Source organism: Pezoporus wallicus, unplaced genomic scaffold (genome assembly GCF_028554395.1).
Source record: "Pezoporus wallicus isolate ANWC-B61680 ecotype Strahan unplaced genomic scaffold, APGP_CSIRO_Pwel_v1 contig_5815, whole genome shotgun sequence".
Classification (NCBI taxonomy): Eukaryota; Metazoa; Chordata; class Aves; order Psittaciformes; family Psittacidae; genus Pezoporus; species Pezoporus wallicus.
Window position 1 is genome coordinate 308,714 of NW_026639212.1, and position 17,628 is coordinate 326,341.

General features: G+C 38.7%; 1 long non-coding RNA gene across 1 annotated transcript; it reads left to right on the top strand.

The window, feature by feature from the left end:
* The first annotated feature begins 225 nt into the window (after positions 1–225).
* On the top strand, positions 226–17,391 carry LOC130601680 (uncharacterized). The gene is made up of 3 exons (XR_008972731.1): positions 226–366; positions 1,871–1,985; positions 17,189–17,391. It is a non-coding gene; the product is annotated as an uncharacterized LOC130601680 (long non-coding RNA).
* The last annotated feature ends 237 nt before the right edge of the window (positions 17,392–17,628 follow it).

A 17,628-nucleotide genomic window follows, 5' to 3' on the forward strand; every position in this document is an offset into this window, starting at 1 on the left:
CTTTATGTCCTGAGGTTTAGCAGTAGCTCTGCATTCTTGTATGTCAATGAAAATTTGAGGGAGAATAGAGATGATAGAATTTCTTCAATGAGGATCTTACTTATCCATGATCCAGAAAGGCAGTGTTTCCAGAAAATGGAAAGATCTTTCTGCTTTCTTTTATTGTTCAAGTATTACGAGGATAAAATTTCCCAGATATCTTCTACTTAATTTTTCAACCCACAATTCATTTGCTGACTTCATGATACCAGTATGTTAAGCATTATGTATGCTGATAAAAATAGCTGAACTTACTTGAGAAATTGGGAGAAAGACTCTGTAAGTGGATCAAAGGGGATAACACTTTCTCTCATGACTTCTGAGCATGTAAGTTCTCTTGCTATGAAAATGACTCTCCGGTAAGAAACAGTTCAAACTGGAAACATGTGGAAGACTCCTGTTAAACTGGGAAGACTGGAAATGAAGTAGGTAAGTTCAGAATCTTAGTGACCTTACTGAAAATTAAATGAAACTGCTATAATTAGAACTTAATGAGATAGTGAAGCTTTATCACTGGGTTGATTCAGTATTGTGATCTAGAGGAAGACTTAAAAGAGAAAACCAATTCTGTGCTAATCATTAGCACGAGACTGAGGAGGTTTAACAGATACACGTATAAACCATAATGCAATAGAAATGTCTGCTGGAAATTTCCATCAGCATATAAAGAGCTAAATTCAGAGATTACTGTATGTTGACGCGGGAGTCACGGACAACGCAGAGACGATCAATGTGATCAAGCGATTGCCAAATTTATTACAAAGCTTTAACTCCTTATATACTATTTCTTACTTACAGTGATTTGGCATATTATGGTTGGATACATGTCTTGAAGACCCTTAGTGACTAACAGATAATTGGTTAAACACAGGTGTGAGAACTTGACCTCGAAAGCTTGCCAACAGTCCACAGTTCTCATTAACTCAGTGAATTCCAGCTTCTTCTTATCTTGCTTGCTTAAGCTTCCTCGGGCCTCTCATGGCCTTGTATCTTTCAGGATTATTCAGAGTTTATGTACTAATTATGCATTCTCCTGTGAGAACACTGTCTCCACAACTGTAAAACAAACAGAAGTGGGAATTTTATGATTATTTACACATACATGCAAGAACAGATGCATATATGCTCATGTATCTGTTATTCAAAACATTTGTGTAATACTTTCCTGTCTCTGTATTCACACTGCAAATAATTTATCTAATATATTTCCTGTCCTGTACACAGATAGTCTTTTTCAAAACACAAAGTTGCTACTATTCAAGGAGTTCATGAAGCCCAAAATTCTAACCTGTGCTTCCAGATGACAGGCTTCAGTATGTGTGTTGGGGCCCAAAAATGGTTCTTGTTGCCTAGTGCTTCCTGGTAATGTTAGATATGCAGGGTCTAATAACACCATTGAGACAGCAATTAAATTACTCTGTTGAAAGGAATGAGAAAATAAATCCGAAATACCTAGGTTTAAAAAAAAAAGCCCAACAAAGTAACAACAAAACACAATGCTTAGAGTAATTTCTTTTTGCAAGTTTTCTGCTGTTCAACTTCTGTCCAGAACAGTTAGTGCTCTTTCCACTCTATTTAAGGCTGACACTATATTAACAGAAATACAATAGACAGTTATTGCTTTTCCCTTTTTTACATGTCATTTTCTTAAAGGGACTCCTAATACGATGCAAACATTTCACAGGGACTGAAAACAACATGCCTCAAAATGCCTTTCTTCATACTGCTGAAATAGCTCTTTCTGATAAGGAAGGCTAGAAGTAGCTTTAGTATTTGTAATTCGTAACTGTCATAAATAATCACATCTGACTGTGCTGTAAATGTTTTGTAGAATCTTCAGTAGAAAGTGCCACTATTGAACAACTAGGCAACATGTATGGGTAAGATCCAAAAAGACGTAAGGGATTTTGACAGCAGAAGACTTGATTTTTCTATTCTCATTCCAGGTGAATACTGTGTTTTTTATGGGTGACTTCACTGATTTATTAGGACTTCTGTCAGACTTCAACTCTGTAGGAAGACAAGTGGTGGAACCAGGCCCAGAATAAATCACTGTAATTTCTACAAATAATTAACCTTCAGAGATCACTGACACAAAAAACATTGCTGCCAAAAATACATCTTCTAATCTTTGGAGAATCAATGATATATACAAGATTGTAGTGAACCTTCAAACACTGATGCATGATAGATAAGACCTGCATTAATCAGGAGAATAATATTTTGATAGTTCATTTTAGCAGTTCAAGTGTTACAGCTTCTCAGACAATTTGGGAATTGTTAAATATATTCACCTTTTGTCCCACTAAAAACATGGACTGGTACAATCATTTAGGTTGGAAAAGACACTATGATCAAGTCCAACTGTAACCCTGACACTACCAAGTTCACCTATGTCTCTAAGCACCACAGCTACACATCTTTTGAACAGCTCCAGGGATGGCTACTGAACCATGAGCAGCCTGTTCTGATGCTTGACAACATTGAAGAATTTTTTCATATTATATCATCTAGTGAGCATAAGACTCACAAAGTCCTTGGTCAGAGTAAACATTACTTAGCAACAACTAAAACCAACAGTGTTATCAGCTTGTTGTAAAAGGGCAAAGCCTTTATGATAAAACAAATATATAAAATAGTAGAAATGATTATGTTTGAGAAATATATAAATCAATAGTGGGGTTTTGTATATTAGAAAATGTTGTAACTTTGCAATTTTGTATCACGGCTATTCTGTAACCAGTGTTGCAATGACAGGCTTAGTAGCAAAAACGTATGCGTATGGGTGGATTTAGAAAAGTATGTACTGGAGACTATACCCAAGTAGAACCTATGCGTATGGATGGATTAGAAAGGTATGTACTGGAGACTATACCCAAGTAGAACCTGTGCATAAGGTAGCCAGAAGAACATACCAGAAGTTGATGAGAAAATGCTAGCGTCCATACAAGGGTTGGGATAGATCCAAGTAAAGAAAAGGTGAAGAGGACAACCTGAGGAAGACTTCTTACTTCATCTGAGGAAGACTCCTTACTCGGAACGACCACCAGATGACCACCAGAGTGGGCTGCTCAATCGTAGAAGAGGCTGATATCGTAACATTCCTGATGTGGCAATCCTTAATGCATATACATTAGCTAATGTTGTGATCCGTGCTAAATGTGTATAAATTGCGAACACGATGTGACAAGGCTGGAACCAGATTTGGGTGCATACCCCTGGTTTCCCAGCGCTGAAATAAAGCACCTCATATAACCAAGCACCTCATATAACGCTAACATTTTGGCGACCCAGATGGGACCTCGCGGGCATTGCTGAGGCGGATCATGTCTCGATCCTGCTCTAGCCGGCACCGAGAAATTCTTGGGGAGCCATTGACCGCGACCGACCTCCACTGCTCACAACGGACCTCTGACATGGTAAGAAAGGTGTTTTTGATTTGGGTTATGATACCAATTTCTAGTAAATGTATGGTATTGGCCTTTGGTAAACGTCTGGTAAAAGCCTGCCTGTTATACGCAGCGAAAAAGCTGTGTTTGGCTGGGCTAATAGTAAAGCCTGCCTGTTAGACGCTGTGAAAGCTGCGCTTAGCTGGGGCTAGAGAACTCTTGGGGTAAAAGCCTAGGCGCCATCCGTTAGACAGTAGCGAAAGCTCTGCAGGTTTGGCAAACATGGTTTGGTATTGATCAGCATCTGTCTGTATAAATTCTGTAACATATTGGTGTGTGTGTGCGTGTTGTGAGAGAAGCTTGTTTTAGAGATCTCTTTGTATTTACAAAATGCCGCCGATTCCTAAGTCGTCTCCGTTAGGTTGTATCTTAACCCATTGGAAGGAGGGTGGATTCGGGCAAAGTATGCGGAAAAGTAAACTAATTGATTATTGGAATGTCTGGTGGACGCAATATGAACTAGAAGATCAGGAAAAATGGCCTGAGAATGGAACTTTACAGTATAATACTATCTTGCAGTTGATGTTGTATTGCAAAAGGGAAGGAAAATGGGATGAAGTACCATATGTGGATCTTTTCTTTACCTTAAGAAACAATAAGTGGCAGAAATCTTGCGGAATAATGGTTGTTAAGGCAAACAATGCTGAAGAGTGTAAGGGCTGTGCTGGAGAAAAGGAATGTGTGAAATGCCTTGCCTTAGGGAGTAGTCGGGGACATCAAAAGGATGAGAAAGATCTTGGTTTGTTAGTAGCTCTGCTAGTGACAAATGAGGAAAGGGGGGAGCAGGAGGAAAGCGATAGTGATCTTGAGAGTGAGGAAGGGGGTGAAAATAGGGGAGGTCAAGAAATAAATCCCCCTGTCACCCCAGTCTCACACAGAACTCGCCGGAGGGGAGGGCGAGAAGGAAAAGCACAGCCTCAATCAGCCGGTGCGGTGCTTGCTCCTTTAAGGCAAGGAGTCGGAACTGAGGGACCAGTGGATGTTAAAGTACCTTTCTCTCCCGGGGATTTGGTTATATGGAAACAATCAGCAGGAACATATAGAGAAAATCCTGATAAAGTAGCTCGAGTAATGAAAATGATTATGAAAACTCAAAACCTGGACTGGGATGATATACAAGTGCTTTTAGATACCTTTATGGACTCGACAGAAAAAGAGATGGTGTTGCGAAGTGCTCAGGAGAGGGTCCGGGAAGATATAAGACAGGGATTAGTTACGGGAAATATAGATCAAAACTTCCTGATGGAAGACCCGATGTGTAATTATAACACACAAGGAGAAATGAGAAATTTACGGAGATATCAAGACTGGGTAGTTTTTGGAGTACAACATGCTATGCCCAAAACAATAAATTGGTCAAAATTGTATAATGTTAGACAAGAGAAGGCAGAATCACCATCTGCCTTTCTAGAGAAACTTAAAGAGACTGCAAAGAAATATACAGATTTAGATGTGGAAACGGAACAGGCTAAAGCACAATTAGCCTTGATTTTCCTGGGGCAGTCTCAAGATGATATCAGAAAGAAACTGCAAAAACTAGAAGGGGCAGATTTGCGGAACCTGGACAGACTGTTAGAGGTGGCTTGGAAGGTGTATAATAATTGGGAAAAAGAGAGCTCCCGGAGACAACAACAGAATTTACTGGCAGTGATACAGGGAACAGAACAAGGTTTCCCTAACCCTAGGGGAAGAGGACGAGGAAATATGCGAGGACGGGGACGAGGCAGAGGATTTTATAATCCAAGGATGGGAATGAGCACAGAAAGAATAGGATATAATCAATGTGCACTTTGCAAGCAGGAAGGACATAGGAAAAATGAATGTCCACCCGGGGGGGGGCAGTTCATGTCTCCAAGAAATCCTTTTGCAGGATCTGACATAGGTAAAACAATGGTGTTGGGGGAATTTGATAATCAGAGCTGACTAAGCTGAGTAGAAAATAAGGAGCCCCTTGTAAAAATCCCACTAGGAAAGAAAGAAGTAAAATTTTTAATAGATACAGGGGCCACTTATTCAGTTTTAAATGATTTGCACAGAAGAATAGGAAAGAAAACTACGACAATTGTGGGAGCCACGGGGAAAAAAGTGCGGCCATTCTTACAACCCCTAGATTTACGATTTAGAGGAAAAGAATTGACACATGAATTTTTATATGTGCCTGAATGTCCCATTCCTCTACTGGGACGGCACTTATTAAGTAAATTGGATGCTACAATTGCTTTTGAAAACGGCGAATTGATAATTCAAATCCCTGAATCCAAAACAGGACAGATTTTAGTTCCTAAAGACAAACCTATTCCACAAATTCCAAAAGAAGTGGAACAGGCAGTAATACCCACAGTTTGGGAAACCGAAATCCCAGGAAAATCAAAAGCAGCTCAGCCGATAGTAGTAGAATTAAAAGACGGAGCTAAACCAGTAAGGATTAAACAATATCCATTAAAACTAGAAGCAAGATATGGAATTATAAAAACAATTGAGAAATTTTTAAAATACCAAATTTTAGAGGAATGTGAATCAGAATATAACACGCCGATTTTCCCAGTAAAGAAACCAAATGGTGAGTATAGATTAGTACAAGACTTGAGGGCAATAAATGAAATAACAAAAGACATCCACCCAGTGGTGGCAAACCCTTATACATTGCTAACATATGTGAAGGAAAAATATAAATGGTTTACAGTAACTGATTTAAAGGATGCCTTCTTCTGCATTCCCCTTGACAAAAGTAGCAGGAAACTGTTTGCATTTGAATGGGAAAATCCACAGAATGGACAGAAAACACAATTAACATGGACCAGACTTCTACAAGGATTCAAGAACTGTCCGACCCTATTTGTAAACCAACTGGCTGAGGAATTGGAAGCATGGACCACCCAAGGAAAAATACAGGTACCAAGATCACAATACCTTTTGCTACCATGTGTAGATGACATTTTTATTGCAACAGAACAAAGGTCCCTGTGCATAAAGGTGACAATTGAAATTCTGAATCAGCTAGGCTTGAATGGTTATAAAGTCTCAAAAGGCACAAATTACATGCATGACTGTGCTGTATCTGGGATGTGAGATTTCACAAGGGCAGTGAAAACTGGGAATAAATCGCATAGAGGCAATCTGTGCCATCCCAGAACCACGGAACTTGCATGAACTAAGAATATTTTTGGGCATCACAGGGTGGTGCAGATTATGGATAATGGACTATGGACTTATTGCCAAACCCCTGTATGAAGCCCAAAAATCACATGCCTTTGTTTGGGACAAACCACAGAAAGAGGCCTTCAAAAATCTGAAGGAGGCATTAACAAAATCACTGGCACTGGGACTCCCAGATTTGAGAAAAGATTTTCAATTGTTTGTCCACGAAAGACAGAGGTTGGCATTGGGAGTATTAACTCAGAAACTTGGAAGCTGGAAAAGACTGATGGGATATTTTTCAAAACAACTGAATCCGGTGAGTGTAGGATGGCCCTCATGCTTGAGGGCAGTAGCAGCAACTGTCATTTTGATCCAAGAAGCGAGGAAATTAACTTTGGGAAAACACATCAATGTGTTTGTGCCACATATGGTAACCACTGTTCTAGAACAAAAAGGGGGGCATTGGTTGTCCCCTAGCTGGATGATGAAATATCAGGAAATCCTAATGGAACAGGATGGTATAAACTTGAGAACTACTAATCAGCTAAACCCAGCAGCTTTTCTAGGACCTGACCTAGAAGAAGGAACTCTTGAACATGACTGCATAGAAGTCATGGAACATACACATGCAACCAGAACAGACTTAAAGGATGTACCTCTTGAACGACCAGAGTGGGAACTCTTCACAGGTGGAAGCAGTTTTGTGGAGAATGGGACACGATACTCAGGGTATGCTGTGACAACGCAACAAAAGGTAGTCGAAGCCAAAGCACTACCTCCTGGAATGTCAGCCCAACAGGCAGAATTAATAGCTCTCACGAGAGCACTGGAACTGAGCAACGGTAAAAAGGTAAATGTATGGACAGACTCAAAATATGCATTTGGTGTGATACACATTCATGGAGCATTATGGAAAGAACGGGGACTTTTATCCTCACAAGGGACTAACATAAAGTGTCAAAAGGAAATTTTAGAATTAATAATTGCTGTGCAAAGACCTAAACAGGTAGCCATCATGCATTGCAAGGCACATCAAGGAGGAGCTTCAAAGATATCTGAAGGAAATACATTGGCAGATTGGAAGGCCCGACAAATAGCCCGGAGGGTATGGAACATGATGGCTTTGATACCTCTGAAAGTAAGCCCGCTCCACACCTATCTTCCACAAAGTCCAAACTATTCAAAAGAAGATGAAAAGTTAGCAGGACTCTTAAAAGAACTCTGAAGGGTGGTATGTAACAACAACAGGCCAAGTAATAGTGCCACCAACAGTAATGCGGAAAATTCAACAAACTGAACATCAGAAATGTCATTGGGGTGCAGAAGCTTATTTAACTTATTTAAAACGAGGAATAATTTCCACACAGATGTTAACTATGGCAAAATCGGTGGGATCAAAATGTGAAATTTGTTTGAAAAACAATCCAGTCGTAAAAAAACAAGTTGAAATGGGAAGAATTAGAATAGGAATGGAACCAGGAGATTATTAGCAGGTTGATTTTGTGGAACTACCAAAAGTACAAGGATACAAATATCTGTTAGTAGGGGTTGACACTTTTTCCAGATGGCCGGAGGCCTTTCCCTGTTGCACCAATCAGGCAAAAGAAATAGTGAAGTGGTTGCTTAGAGAAATCATTCCACGATTTGGAGTCCCTTTAGGGATATTATTGCAACCACAGTACAAGAAGTTAGTAAACTATTAGGAATATCATGGAACTTACACACTCCTTGGAGGCCCAAATCCAGTGGCCAAGTAGAAAAGATGAATCAGACAATAAAGAGACAGATCAGTAAAATATGTCAGGAGGCTAAAATAAAATGTCCACAAGCATTGCCTATAGCTCTGCTAAGAATCAGAGTAAAACCCAGAAGCAAAATGTCAGTAAGCCCCTATGAGATCCTCTATGGAAAGCCATACGAGACGCTGGAACCCAACCCTAATACCCATATTAAAGGGAATCAGGATGTTTATAATTATGTGCTGTCTCTCGGTAGAACCTTAACTCAACTGCGGAGCACTGTGGTGTGGAATAGGCCACTGTCACTGGAAAATCAAGCACATGACATCCAACCAGGAGACCAAGTATACGTCCGGAACTGGAACAAAGAACCATTAAAAGAATGGTGGGACGGACCGTACCAAGTACTGCTAACTACGTTTAGAGCAGTAAAGGTAGACAGGGTGGATTCTTGGATACATTATACACGAGTAAAGAAAGTTCCAAAGGTTTGGGAAACACAGATACTAGGCCCTACGAGACTAAAGCTGAAATATAAATAAGATGTCTGGGTTCTGTTACAAAACTTTGACTGTCATTTGGTCACTAACACAGCTGACATCTGTTCCTATCCTAGGAATTCCTCAGAAAAATGTTTTGACAAAACTTAAAACAAGATGCCATTCTGACCTGCAAGTTCACAGAAACCATTCCGATAAGACCAACACTAATAAAGGTAGTTTGGGAAAAGGTAAATGGTCCTATAGGACTGAATCTGCAATTGGCCACAGTGAAATTGAAGTTACGGGAAAAAGGACTAAAAGATCAGTAAATTCAACACAGATAATTCAATCACATCGTCAAAATCCTGAGAAAAATTTAATGATAGGTCTGATTGAGGATTTCCAAAAATGAAAAACACGAGCAGAATAACAGCATGTTTACCGATATCCAAAGCGGCAGGAGAATCAATTGAATGGGGAATAATAACGTTTCCACTTCCAGAAATTAACAAAACAATGGCTTGTCAGGAAAAAGAAATAATGAAAAACATAACGGTGACAAAATATCAGGAAGAAGGTGTTTTCGGAGACCCTGCAGTTTTGGTATCAAAGTCATCATGTGAAAAGAAACCAAATTTTCAGTTTACTTCCGTAAGAAGGGAATTGGGAAAGTGTGTTTATAATAAAGAAATTAAGATAAACAGACAAATAAAAGAAAAGGAGTGGGAATGCAACAAGGTGGATGATTTAAAACAAAATTGGGATACAGTTTGGTCAATAAGTGTTCTGCAGAGATTCCAATACATCGGAAACACACCTTGGTGTCTTAAATGGACAGGGAAACAAAATGCAACAGGAGATATAAATAACTTGCTGTCCATGAATAAGGTTAGTCGAGATATTATCAAAAAATGTTCCCTGGTGGAATTGTACAAAAATTTTGGATTATGATACTGACCTTGAAGAGATTACAATAATCCCAGTCAAAATTGCTTTAATGGCCAGGTGTGCATGTCGAGGACTAAAAATTGGAGGAAAAACAGTTAAAGTCCCAGATAATCATACGGGCTGTAGATATTCAACAGTGTATAGTATGGGACATTTTGCCTGGGCAGCTAGTGATGGAACTTGGACTACCCACTTATCCATGGAAGGGCCAGCTAAAGAAATTACTCTGGGATTATCCACCCTCTGTCCAATTTGGAAGAAATCACCATTTAGAGGCAAATTGGAAACCCTACAAATTCGGACAAAAAGAGTTGTAAATGATAATGATAGCAATGATGAAGACACTTGGGAGGAACCCTCCACAGGAATCAAAATAGGATGGGCTTTAGAATCCCTATTTGCCCAGGTGGCAGCATATCGAAATAGAGAAATGATTGACAATCTAATTGGACAAACAAAAAGATTAGTTAAAGTAACAAAGAAAGGATTCAGAGATTTAAATTTACGATTACAAGCAACAACCAAAATGACCTTGCAGAACAGAATAGCATTAGACATGTTGTTACTCAAAGAACATGATGTCTGTGGATATTCGAAAGACAGAGTGGACGATTGCTGCGTTCACATTCCCAATGTGACTGCAGACATAGAACACGGTATTTCCCAATTGACCAAAATTGAACAAGAAGCAGAAAAGGAAAAAGAATATATTGAACAAAATTGGATCGGGGCCCTTTTTGATGATTTGGGCCTTCACCTCACAGGGTGGGTCTGTTCCCTCTTACAGACTGTAATCATGATGCTGATTGTGTTTCTGATGATCTATCTAATGCATCTTTGCATCCGAAAAGAAATAGCCCGAAACAGTGCATGGATTCATCGAATTATAGGAGCAGTGACTAGAGACCACTCAAAATATCTGACACCTCCTCCTAATTATCAGGAAAGAGCTATTTAAGAGGGTGAAAATACTTACTTAAGTGTTTTCAAAGGGGGAAAATGTTGCAAAAGGGCAAAACCTTTATGATAAAACAAATATATAAAATAGTAGAAATGATTATGTTTGAGAAATTTATAAATCAATAGTGGGGTTTTGTATATTAGAAAATGTTGTAACTTTGCAATTTTGTATCACGGCTATTCTGTAACCAGTGTTGAAATGACAGGCTTAGTAGCAAAAACGTATGCGTATGGGTGGATTTAGAAAGGGAGGTACTGGAGATTATACCCAAGTGGAACCTATGCGTATGGATGGATTAGAAAAGTATGTACTGGAGACTATACCCAAGTAGAACCTATGCATAAGGTAGCCAGAAGAGCATACCAGAAGCTGATAAGAAAATGCTAGAGTCCACACAACGGTTGGGATAGATCCAAGTAAAGAAAAGGTGAAGAGGACAACCTGAGGAAGACTTCTTACTTCATCTGAGGAAGACTCCTTACTTCATCGGAACGACCACCAGATGACCACCAGAGGGGGCTGCGCAATCGTAGAAGAGGCTGATATCGTAACATTCCTGATGTGGCAATCCTTAATGCATATACATTAGCTAATGTTGTGATCCGTGCTAAATGTGTATAAATTGCGAACGCGATGTGACAAGGCTGGAACCAGATTTGGGTGCATACCCCTGGTTTCCCAGCGCTGTAATAAAGTACCTCATATAACCATTCCAGTGGTTATGTGTTTGTTCCCACGCTAGCAAGCTCTGTTCCCAGGCAGAAAGTCAAAGCCACAGCACTGCACCAGCTACTGAGAAGGAGAAAAATGACTGCTGCTGCTGAACCCAGGACAACATAGTTGTAGAGAGTGATAAAGGGCCTCCTTGGGCCTCCTTTTTCTCCAGGTTAAGCAACCCCAGTTTCTTCAGCCACTTCTCGTAAGACTTGTGCTCTAGGCCCTTCACTAGCTTTGTTGCTGTTCTTTACAGACACTCAGCACCTCAATGTCTGTGTCGTAGTGATGTTAGAACTGACACATAACCACCGGAATGGTTATATGAGGTGCTTTATTGCAGCGCTGGGAAACCAGGGGCACGCGCCCAAATCTGGCTTCAAACCCGTTACATTGCGCTAGCAATTTATACACTAAAAATGTCATCACCAATACATATTCAACACAGATTACATCATTGACTAATACATATGCATCAAGGATTGCCACATCAGTCTATTACGACATCAGCCTCTTCTGCGCTTGCGCAGCCCCCCTCTGGTGGTCATCCTGATGAAGTAAGGAGTCTTCCTTGGATGAAGTAAGAAGTCTTCCTCAGGTCATCCTGCTCACTTTTCTGTTCCTTGGACATGTCCCAGTCATTATGTGGAAGCCAGCATTCTCTTATTTTCACTTGACTACTCCTGGTACTTTCGTGAGTTCTGCTTCAGTAGAGTTTAACAATACTCCCCTGGATCCACCCATATACCCTTCCCCAGATATGGCTATGTTAATTGCTTATCATTATAGCTACCATTGTAATATTTAGTTATAAAGTAAATAAGATACACAATAGCAGAATTTCAACTTGTTCTTAATACAAAAGGAACCCTCTACTGATTAACAGATTTTCAAATATAATCATCTTTTCTCTTTGTATTATTGTTTCAACACACAATTTCACCTATTACTAACAGTGAGGGACCCAAAACTGGACACAGTGTTTGAAATGCGGCCTCACAAGTGCTAAGTACAAAGGGATAGTCACTCCCCTAGCCCTGCTGGCCACAAAATATCTGATACAAGACAGGATGCTGTTGGCCTTCTTAGCCATCTGATCACACTGCTGTTGCATGTGCAGCTGGTTGTCAACCAAAACTTCCAGGCCCTTTTCCACCAAGCAGCTTTGGTGCCACCAAACCCACTCTTCCTCAAACCTGTAGCTTTGCATGGGGTTGTTGCGACCCAAGTGTGGGACCTGGCACTTCACCTTGTTGAACCTCATGCAATCAGCGTAGGCCCACAGATCCAGCCTCTCCAGATCCTTCTACAGAGACTCCCTAACCTCAAGCAGATCAACTCTCCCACCCAACTTGGTATGATCTGCAAATAAGCTAATTAGCTCATGATTAGAAACAATTGTCATGTAATATCTGGGTGGGGGGTGGGGAAAAACACCCTTAATAGTGTTGACTGTAATGCTACATTACAGGCTAGACATAATTGCTTTTCTTTGAACACATACCATCCTCTAGAGAGCAAAGGCCTGACTCCTTCTACTGACCAGTGATAACCTATTGAATTTCTTGTCATTGTGGTTTTGTCTTTTAAAGAAATGCTAGTGCAGTTACTAGTCACAGGACTCGGCGATAATACATGTGTCAAAAGAGGTCACACCTACACAGTTAAGCACTAACTATTCTCTTCTGCAGTCTTCCCTTTTTAGAAAACATGCAGTGGCTGTGCTTTTTAACTGGCACATTGTCCTGGGTTCAGTAGTAGCAGTCATGGTTTTTTTCCCATTGTGCTAGCTGGTGCAGTGCTGTGTTTTGACTTCCAGCCTGAGAACAGTGTTGGTGAAATCGATGTTTTCAGTTGTTGTTAAGTGATGTTTACCCTGACCAAGGACTTTGTGAGGCTCATGCTCTGCCAGGGAGGAGGGGAAGCCGGGAGGAAGCAGAGATGGGGCGCCTGACTCAGGCTAGCCAGGGAGGTATTCCATACCACAGCACGTCATGGCCGGGGTGGGGGGTGATTCCAGATGCAATGAAAGCAGGCTTCAAAGAAGCAGGCTGATGAACACCATGAATTTTACTTGTAGATCCTGTTTGTACACTATGAAATAGTAGCTTGGAATGGTAGTAGGAAAAAGGATGAACTGCCTGAAATTTCTGATACTGATTTTTAAAAATAAAAGTACAGCAAGAAAAGGAGATAAAATTATGTGGGACAAAATAAGTGGGATAGGCATAGGGTGAGAGTGAGAGGCAGGTAGAGGTGGAACTAGCTAAAAGAACTGCTTATGACTACTGTATATCTGGAGGACTGAATGTTCTTAATACACAAACTCACTCTCATTTCTCCCAGTTCTCTTCATGCGGTGAGTTAGAAGGGCTTCCTCGTAATATTTAACATTTCTCTACATGTTCGGAAACATGAACACTTAACTATAATTTTAAAAGTATGTATATTTTAACTCTTCATTCTGCCATCTAGATAAGATGTCCAGTGGATTGAATTATTCCTATATTTTATTGTCAGATGTGTTCATATTTCAGGTAAATACATTTACTCTGAGTGTTTTTTATAATTCCAAACTTTAAAGGAAAGGTAAAGACAAACAGTAGGGGAAGGTGCAGTTCATTTGTTTAGAAAACAGTTATATGACTACCTTATTAAATTAACAAAGAGCTGGTAAACAAGGCATTTTACGAGGCGTCATCACTGACGGTTTTCCCTATTGTATGTACATGTAAAACTTTGCAAAAAGCTGTTGAGTACACTAATACAAAAATAAATCCCACACATCAAGAACTGTTTATATCCTATGTTTATAATTTCTCTATTCACTCTGAATAAAAGAAAAAGAAAACAAAACAAATCCCACAACATTTCTTCCTTTGGATAGCTAGCCAAAATAATGATTTACTGAGGAGTAAGATAAGGATACCTGGAGGTTATTCACTAAAGATATAGCCAAACTAAATACTTAATCTGAAATCTACAGTCAGAAGCATCCAAAAGGAGGGACATATGCAGGAAAATCCTTAGAATAAATCCAGCTAGACAGCGAGAGTCTCGGATCATGTAGTGTGTATCTTAAGGAAATACTTTACTTCTGGATAAAAGGGAGTAAGAGTAAAAGAGAAGACAACAATATGTTTTCATAAATAGGAATTCTCTGGTGACTGGTGGTGCTCTTTAATTTTTATTCTGGATTAGAACCTGCAAATGAGTTTGGTAGTAAAATGCCAGGTACCAGAGCATTATCCAGTCACAGTTACACTATTATTCTAATATAGATCTACAATGGGCTTTACTGTAAAAATGTAAGGAGCTGGAGAATTTATTCGCTGTCATTTTAAGGATCAAAATTTTAACTAACTGTTCAACTTTACAAATATGTGCCTTAACACTGGACTGTCTCAGCTCACAAACCATACTGCAGCCTCTATAAATACAACCTCTTGGGGGGTGATGGTAAAACTTGACATCTAATGACAGATTCCTCAGAATGTCTGTGACTTGGGTAAAGACACAGACTTTTCTGGAATTTCTGGCTTAGCACATAGAGATGCACATACAGATTTTTTAGCATATAAGAAAATAATGTAATGAGGTGACTGGTTTAATATACCTATTTTTACCACCTTGGGATTAATATTGAAATGTCTGAAACTTGCCTTCCTGGAAGTACGAAAATGGGCAGTTGCTTGCAGCAACCTCTGAAACTTTTTTGTCTGGATCCCTGACAGAGGTTTTAATGAGTTTCTTAAAAAGAGAGTGCAAGAAGAAATAAGCAGAACTTAAAAGCAAAATGATTTGAATGCAGTTTAGATATTTTATTTTACTTTTTTTTAAAAAAGATCAACGGGTAGTTTGTGTCTGAACAGCTGAAAACTACTTAAAAACTTTTTTTTTTTTTAAACTGAAATATCTTTAATTGAATTTTCAGAATGAAGTGATGTAGTCTTCCCACTGAAATTGTCCTGAATAAAAGTCATTATGTTATTCACTGGGGCAGATTATGGATTCTCTGGTAAGAAAAAAACACCCAAACAATAAAACAAATTAAAGGCAAATGTAAAGATGAGAATAAGAAATTCTGATGCTAAGAAATTTTTTAAGAGCTGAGCAGAATGACCTCTGAAAATTTTGCTGCACTTGTTCACATTCTGACTTCTTTCTGAATAGCCAAACAAGGTAGTGCAAATTTTATAGAATGGTCTAAATTCATCCATCATTTTCAAGATGACATATAGTTGCCATAAATAGTTGTGAGTACATAGGATATGTGAAAATTGTCTGTGAGTGATACATAAGTAGGAACTGTAAAGAGAAAACAGTAAGTCATACTTGTTCTCTACCACTGCACTTTTTTCTGTTTGAATGCCTACTTGTGATACAAACCTACCACTTTAAAGCATTCTATCAAAACCAATCTTCATAGTCTTTATACTGTTAAAGATTCTCATTGTTTGGTGGTTGTTTTTTTCTTCTTTTGAACAAAACACTAGGTATGGTGTTTGAGTGAGCAAGTCACATAAAATTGCATGATGCAACCATCAATGATAAAAATTCTGTCCAAAAAATCTTGGAATTGTTTTGGAAACTGAAAGCTTGTGAGTAAAGGAAAAAAATAACCAACAAAATTTTAAATTAATTTGGTTTTATTACTCTGAAATGGTTCCTCAGTAGTCTGAAACTGTCTCAGTCTAACAGAATTTAATAAAATAAACTGTCAGGGACAGATATGGTCCAGTTCATGGTAATATGTGACACAATCATTCTCTATTAGCAATACTTAATAAAGCCTTCTCAGAAAAGGCAAAACCGTTAGTGCAGTGTAATTAATTGCAAAGTATTTGTCAAAATAGAACAGATTGTTTTCTGACCTGTGAATCAGCAGAACCATGTAAGGTACAGGAAACTTCCACTTGTGTCTCTTCCTACAGAGCAATATATTATGACATATTAAATGCTAGGATAAATCTCACTAATTCTGTAACTGGTTCTGTTAACTTTGGAAAACACTCACTGCTCTACAGTTGGCAAAAATGTGAATTCACATTGTATATTTTTATTCCAAAAAGAACTGCATCAGTGTAGGTGGCATTTTATATGCTCTGGGTTTGCTGGAATTTTAACTACTAACACAGCTTGATAACACCTCTGTCTCTGACATTTAGGTAGTCAAACCTTAACTGCTATATTTTGCTGTACTCTAATACAAAATACCTATAAATTCTTGATTACTGCCAGTGTTCACTGTAACAGAAACCAGTACCTGGCTATAAGATTTGCACTAGGGTAGCCTTCCAAACCCTAAACTTTTCTAGTTTGTTTTTGCTTGTTTGTTTGTTTAAAGTGATTTGCAAGCATGTACTGAAAGACAAGCAAATAAAGAAGCCCAATATATGACAAGATAAAAAAGTACATTTTGCTGTTTTGAGCTAGAAGTAAGTATGTGTCTAATGTGCAGATAATCAATCTATCTGGGGATAGGTATCTCATTAAAAGGAAGAAAAGGTAACTTTAGTTTATCAGCAAAGCGTGTCAAATGGACATCTTTTGGAAGGGAAAAATAGGCAACGCAAATGTAAATAAGAGTATTGTGTTGAAATGGAATGCGATTTTTACATATAAATAACTATTTTTTTAGATATTTGATCTAATAACATGATTAAAATACGAGTGTTTAAAATCGATAACATCCCTCCACATTTAAAAAATCTTTAGATGATGAGGACCACTCTGATTGCTGTCCTCAACCACATGAATGACAGAGACCAAAGAGTCGCTTAAAAGAAAATTCCCTGCATTAAGCCTGAAACTTCTATGTGAGCTGCTGTGAATCCAGTCATGGATGTTTGATGAAGGACTTCCATGTAGTGGGAATTCTTCAACATACTGTATCTCTCGATAGACTTGTCCAGTAAATAATCATCTTCACTACAACAAATTATGCAGTATATCTATACTCTCTACTTTATAACCGGTATGTATAAATCTGAGATAACACCTATTTGCAGGATTTCTTTTATGATATGCTCAGCTTTAATCAAAGTTATGTTTTAAGTACTTTCATAAGCTTCTCATGTATAAGCTTCCTGGAACTGTTATTATTATTATAATCATTTTAGGTGCTCCTTCTTAAGTCGAATTTAATATTCCAATAG